Raw genomic sequence first — 7,695 nt, 5'->3', positions numbered from 1 at the left:
TATTATTCCAAATAATTTTCAGTGCCACTTGCATATTTAAAAAATTTGCATATTTACAAATGTTATGTATGGAAACTGAGAATAAGGAAATCTATTGTCCCTTCAAAAGGAATATTACTATATTTTGACTTATATCTTCTTTTTATGAAGCAGTGTTGAAGATTATTAAGAAAATGATTTAATGTAGATCTAAAAATATTAGGAGAAAAGATTGTGTCAGTCCAAAGGACCTGATATTCTGACCCTTGTTGATTATATGGGGTGATATATTTTCTGTTCTATAGCTTCTTCTTTGCTGAGGAGCTGTTTTCATGACACTCTTTGGAACTGACAAAAAGGAGAAGGAAGAAGAGGAGAGGGAAAACCAAGAGAATAGAGACTCAAGAGCAAATGTACATTTCACAAAACAGACCGTATTGTTATTAATTAACATTACAATATTAGACACAATGATGTTTCTCCCTGTATCAGAATTTGTAAGAGAACACCAATATGATGTCATAGAACATTAAGAATGGTTGATAAAACGGCAAAGGCTCAATACATTTAAAAGGAAAATGGCAAAGAGGAGCCCATATGTTAAATTAGAAGCTGTATAATAAATAAAATGTCTTTCTTGGTCAAAGATATATTTAAATAAAATTTAAAGTGTGTGTTAATTCCAAAGTATAGTTAAGCCTTAGGGAAACAAACAAACAAACAAAAACTGTTGGTACTTATAGGCGTCTTTAAAACCCTGAAAATGCATATGACACTGTTTTATGAATGTTGCTCTAAGACAGCCATTGAAACAAACTCTATTGGCAGCATACCTATTAAGTTTGGCAAGGGCTTCACTTTAATTTAATTCCCTCTAATTTACAACCTCTTCATTCTGTTTATATACTGTTACATAATGTTGTATTCCAGGTCTTACACATTACAGAACCTTGACCCAAACTGTGAAATCATAGAATGGCACTACACTGTCTTCATTGAGGGAAGCATCACTTAGGCATACAAAAACAAGCATAGCTGCCTCCACAGATATGTTACCGTGACCCCCTGACCATAGTGAAATGAACACGATGATAAGATGAACCCATCAGAAACAGAGAACTGAAAGAACATCCCTAATATGAATGAAGACTAAGTTACCTTAACCTGGCTACACTATTGAGATGGGAAATAAAAATGAAGAAAGGAATGTATGGTTGGTCAATGAAGCTTAGTGGCACCGTGCCTGCTCTGCATGCACAAGGGATGGGATGTGATGTCCAGCACTTGAAAACTGGAGCACATAACCTTCATTACTAGATATGTAGATCAAATGAAAGGATATAAAAAAGAGAGCTCATAAAATTTAACAACATTCTCAGACTCAAGAAAGGAAGCATGTTTAAAACAAGAGATTTTGGAATATGTGGATTTAATATAAATTCATATGATTAAGGATTTATGTTTTAAACATATTTTGGCCAGACTTATTCTCATGCCCAGTATTGTGGGTCAAATTTGAATAGAAAAAAAGCATTAATTTTTTTTTGTGAAAAGAAGTTTGATTAACAGAGTTATAAAAACAGCATTTAATAGAACTGTCAACAACACCAACAAAAAGCCACTTTCCTGTGTTCCATAAAACAATTTTAGTAATTTTCAAAACCTTGCTGCAGGCAAATGAAATTTGAAATAAATATGTGCCGGTGTAACACTTGCTCTTTTACAGTGAGTGACAGAATTTGCTTGACTTTAGGAAAGAAAGAATTATAGAGAAATACCTCCCAGTGCTTTAAAAAACTCTTTCGGTGCACACTTTTTTATCTTCTTTCTGCATACATCATTGTTTATTAGGTTTCACTTGCTCAGAAGTTCTCACTGAATGCTAATATATCAGTGTTCTTTCATTAAACTTAGTGCTTTATGTCCCACGCAGACACTCGTTCATTAATCAGAGTTCTCAGTGAACTTATATTGCAGTTGGGATCCATAGCTGTAAATGTAAAACTGGATAAGAATAGACAGGTTGCAACTGAAATTCCTTATATCTCCTTTTTTATTTTTAAACTTTTTATATTATATATGCTCTTTGCCCTTCTTTCTTAATATTAACATTTCTCTCCCCAATGTTATATAACTTCAATAATAAACTTTCTCCTACAGCAAGATGTTGTTAAAGTAAGAAGTATAAAGGTTGACAGCATCCCAAAATTAGTTTGAATGGCAGATGACTGACCCCATAGAAACAACTTATTTGCATTTAATTCATTATGGACAGTTTTCAAACAACTCTCACAGTCGTTATGTTTACTCTAGACCTCTTGAAAATAAATAGTAAACAAATGGGTGCATTTGAGAATATTTATGGATAACTATGGAAGTGGTTTTAGAGAAAATGTAGTCTGTAAAATCCTAAAACCCACACAAACATCTCCTCTTTAAATCTACTTCCTGTTGGCAAGGGAAATAAACACAGCAATTAGATAATCCAATAAAGCTCATCATAAACACTTGGACTGGAGTTTCAGAGTGAAAAACAATCAAACAAGGCTGGAGTTCTTTTTCCTCAACATGTAATGCTTTCTACAGTGGGGAAAATAAAATGATAACTACAAACAAAGAAGGAGTAAAGGATCTATAGAAGGAGAGAAGGGAAGGAGAGAGGAAGGAGAGCAGTGAGGAAGGAAGAGGAGAAGGTAAAAAGGAAAGAAGGGAGGAAGAAAGGAAGGAAGTGAGGGAGTCAGGTGAACAAAATAAAGCCTTCCTGTTTTAAGACAAAGGCTTTACTTTTGTATATTCTCATTTACAGCAATGACGTACTTATGAGTTGGCAATAGGTAAGTATTTGGGTTACATTTATGACTTTTATGATTGTCCAATACTAAGACTTTATTAGGAATTCAGTATGAGGGTAAATCACAGATTGAAGAAAACAGAAGCAGGGGCTAGAGAGATGGCTCAGGGATTCAAACACTTGCTCTTGGGGAGGAGCATAGTTTGGTCACTAGACATACATACATGCAGAAAAATACTCATATACTCATAAATAACCTCATTTTAAAAAATGCAAATATGTCTGCAGAAATTTTCCAGTGTTTTTAAACAGAGATGTCCCAGGAAATATGAGTTAATAATGAAATAAATGTGAAGTTACATTTAAATAAGAAAATGATGACTACCATATATTATTTTTCTGCCTTTTCTAAGACTATATATAAAACCAATGAAATAGAAAAATATTTCCATTTGAGGCACACTTTATTGAATACCATTTATTTAAATCACTGTTTTCAAAATGAATTTTCTAATATTCATTTTAACTATGGCATTATGTTTTTCATATTTACTAACAATATTTGAACTTAGAGTGTTCTCCAAAATTTGAAATGTTATAATTGTATATTCTCAGGATTTATTCAGTAACATAACATCACAGTTTATCCTTATTTCATTGTATATTTTGTATTTCTGTTCTTTATGCACAAGTTTTGCCATGCTAAAGAAAACATAAAACTTTAGTTATTAATACAGCTTATGAAGCTTCAGTATTTACATACAATGAAGAGTATTTGAAGCAGGGAAAGCATAACTATCCTCTCAAACATTTCTAATATGAATTATGAACACTTTCATAATTCTTTACTCTAGTTTTTACTAGAAACATATCTAGAAATATATAATGCATCATTTTATCTCTAGTCACCCAATGGTGCATAAGCACAGCAGAATCCCTTACTCCAGTTCCACAAAACTGTAACATGTCACCATGGATAGACTTCCCTATGCCTCTATCAACTGATACTTCTGAGTTCTTCTTACTAGAAGACTTGGCAAGCATTCATCTTTTCTGTCTTTAAACTCATCTTGTTTTTTAATAGATTTCACAATACAATCATTCTTTTGGTACTCTTTACCAGTATTATTTGAAAAAATTCAGCCACATTTTGCAATTCTCATGGTCAAATCATTCATTTGTTACCTTATATACAAAATGTTATATACTTCCCTGGACGTTCTCACCATTGTATTTTAGGGGTTGAGGAGAAAAAGAGAATTAAAAGACAGAGAACAGAAAAAACTAAGCACGAGTGGCAACGTTTGCTGTCTGAATAGCATTTATTCTTTCTGAAGGTGATTTAGTGTTGTTTTGTTCTTTGGTTTGAAACAGTTTCTGATATTTATTCATGTTCTCCTTTGCAACCACAGTAGCAGGGCATTAAGCAATGATTAATTACTCTCACTATCACCAGATGAAAGTCCTTATAGCCTTTAATTTATTTCCTTACAAAGAAAGTTACCTCTCAGAATGTAGAACATTTACAATTCCATTTCAATACCACATCGAATAAAGTCACTTTAAGGAGTCCAGTCTTTTAAGCAGTCATAAGAATTCTACTCCATTTTTATTAGGCTGTAATTATAATTCACATAACTATAAAATTCATTCTAAGGGTACAATTCAGTATTTTTTTCTGAAGGTTTTGCAGTCATTATTATTATCTACATCCACAACATTTTCATCAACTTATAACCACCAAGAATCATGTCACATAATTTTTTCTTACATTTCCCAGGAAATAATTAGTCTATAGTCTTTCTGTAAATTAATTATAGATATTAAGTGAATTAATCATGAAATATATGACACTTTGCACCTTTTTTCTTTGATTTACTATGATGCTTTTGAAGTTCCACATAGTTAGTGTCAAATATCAGCAATCTTGTTGTTATTTTGCTGTTGTTAGTATTTCATTTTACAGATATGCCATATTTTGCTTATCTGAATTTCAATTAATAAGCAGATGAGTTATTGCATTTTCTTATTATTAATAATGCTTCTACATACACTGTTTTTTTCTGTGGAAAGGTTTTAACATCTGTTGTATACATAATGAGGAGTAGAAATGCTGGGTTATCATAAGTATCAACCTTTCATTGGACCTATAAGACTTTGTTTATTAACATTATAAATTATGATTCTGTCATATATTCTATTTATGTGAATATTATAATTTATCTGCATCCTTAAAAACAGCACTGGTGTCCTTTTGACATTATATCCTTTCTCATGATGTCAAGTGATTTCTCCTTGTAGTTTCCTAATACCATCTGCTGCTTCTATTTTCCTTTCATTTGTATCAATCCATCAATCCTACCTCAAGGTACACAGTCCTGAGATATATATATATAATTTTATATATATATAATTTTATATATATATAATTTTATATATATATATAATTTTATATATATAATTTCTGTGAAATATTTAAGTTTTGAAAATGAAACAATTACCCTTTTTAACACACTGCTTTTATATTTGGAAATTTCTTACATTCCTATTACGTATACTAACTATATCCCATGCTCAAAAGCATAACTTCTCCTGGATCTACTTTTCAAGTTCAAGTACTCAATTTTATAAAAATATAAAATATTGAATCCAGTTTTTGCTACCCATATGCACATTGGTGAGGTGCTATACACTGGAGTGTGGTACACTTACCATGGGCTACACTCAAGAAACTTGGCTTTCTGTACATTAGCATCCATTAATTGTTAAATTTTTTAAACTAAGTATAGGGACTCATGAGCTAGTACAATGGAATCTTGACTTGCTTAGTGATTCTTTGCACAAGACCTGCACATGATCAGAAGTCTGTTATGTTTTAAGTTATTTGGGGGAGGGGTGGTCGTGAACCTCAGTTTATTGAATTTTCACCTGAACTATGGGGCTAGCATACCAATGCCACTTATAAATCATTAGCTTGCTATTTGGTTAACATTTTGTATTTTTCTTTATATCTTTCTTTAATATTTTGTAATTTTCACTTGTTTTTGTTAAGGTTACTACTAAATATCTTCACTTTTGTATATTATATTAAAATAAATTATAGCTTTACTTTTGGATTTTTATTGTCATCATGTGAACTGCTATCTGACAATTTTAGTAACCCTGATTACTAGATATAACACTTGTGTTAGTGAGTTTATTTGCAGTTTCTACTTTCAAGTTAATACTATTTGCAAATGCAGACTTTTCCTCCTTCATTGCCTTGCCTTGTTCCTGACTACAACACCCAGTGAAATATTGAGGAGAAGATATGGAGGAAGAAACACTTATCTTGTCTTCTATCTTAAGAGGGGATTCAGTCTTTCATTATGGAAGCCTGATGTTGGCTGTGGGAATTTTCATATACCCCTTATCTAGCAGATGAACTTCCTTTTATGCCCAGTTACTGATTTTTTAAGACAGCTGCTAGATTTTTTTAATGCCTTTTCAGTGGAATTGTTGAGCTTATTATGAGTTTTTTTCTTTTTTGCTTTTGTCTTAATTATCTTAATAAGATCAGATTTCCTTCACTGAAATAATCATGCATTCCTATTGTAAATCATGACTAGTCCTATAAGTGAATGCTACCTTATATGCTACAAGATCTGATTTGGTATATTTTAAAAAGATATTTAAATCTACATTAATGAAGGAGATGGATTGGTTTTCCATTAACTTTTCCAAGGTACCTTTCTCTTTTTCTGACATCAGTTCAGTAATAGCCTCATGAGGCTAGAAATGTTCTTTCTTGTGGGAGCCCACAGAGTTTTCCTAGTGAGATCTGAGCTTGCTTTACCCAGCAAGACTGCATAAGAGGGATGATTGGACCACAGGCCTGGCTACCAGGTGTTAGGAAGGGTCTACACTTGGCTGTACCGAGCAGGGGGAGGTCGTTTGCCTCTTCCCTTGGCCTTGTTATAAAATGCCCTTTTGAATAAAGTTCTAGGCTGGTAGGTATTAACCCAGGCCCTCCCAAAGCTATCCCGTGTTTCTGTTTTTACTCTCATTGGCTAGGTCTATTATTCTATCTACAAGTTCTTTATTCCTCTCTCCTCCTCATAGGAACTTTGTAAACGGTGAGGGATGGTCCCTTACACTCGCCCATCCTGTTTTTGAGTTTTTGTCTCATATTTCCCTTTGTTCTGTTTATTGCTAATTTTTTGTATTATACTTCTTAGTTATATATTAACTGTATAAGTAATAAATTTTATTAAGATATTCTCATATATGTCTATAAATATATATTGATAAAATTATCCCTTATCATCCACTTTTCTATTATTATTATTATTATTATTATTATTATTATTATTATTATTAGTTTATTGGTATTTTTATTTGAGTAGTGTGGTTATTTTAATTAAAGTGTCCACCATCAGTTCATATATTTGAATGCTCAGTCACCAGAGAGTGGCACTATTTGAAAGGATTTGAAAGATTAGGAGGTGTGGCCTTTTTGGAGTAAGCATTGCCATGTTGGAGGAAGTGTGTCACTGGGGATGGGATTTGAGATTTCAAAAGCTATAGTTAAGCTAATATTTGTCAGATATGTCCTATTGTAACATACCATTCTCTTTTAGTATTTAACTGCTTAGTATAGGATGCAATTCAAAGGAGATTACTTGAGTGACTTTCTAGAACACATTCATTGAAAACATTTTTGCTGTTGCTTGATAAGGCATACAAAGAGCTTGGAGTCTTATAGTTTGTAGCATTCAGAGGACAATGTCCCTGAACTGTATTAAAGGTTACAGGATTAGGAAAGTTGAGAATCACTAGTTTAGAGAGTTTCTGGGCTTCCCTGAACAACTATTTAAAGAATATTCCCCATATATACCACAGAGATTTTTGTTTAATAACCCATGTCTCTTAGTTGTAGAATTATC

The sequence above is a fragment of the Peromyscus maniculatus genome, chromosome 9, assembly GCF_049852395.1.
Source record: "Peromyscus maniculatus bairdii isolate BWxNUB_F1_BW_parent chromosome 9, HU_Pman_BW_mat_3.1, whole genome shotgun sequence".
Classification (NCBI taxonomy): domain Eukaryota; kingdom Metazoa; phylum Chordata; class Mammalia; order Rodentia; family Cricetidae; genus Peromyscus; species Peromyscus maniculatus.
Note: the sequence above shows the minus strand (reverse complement) of the source record.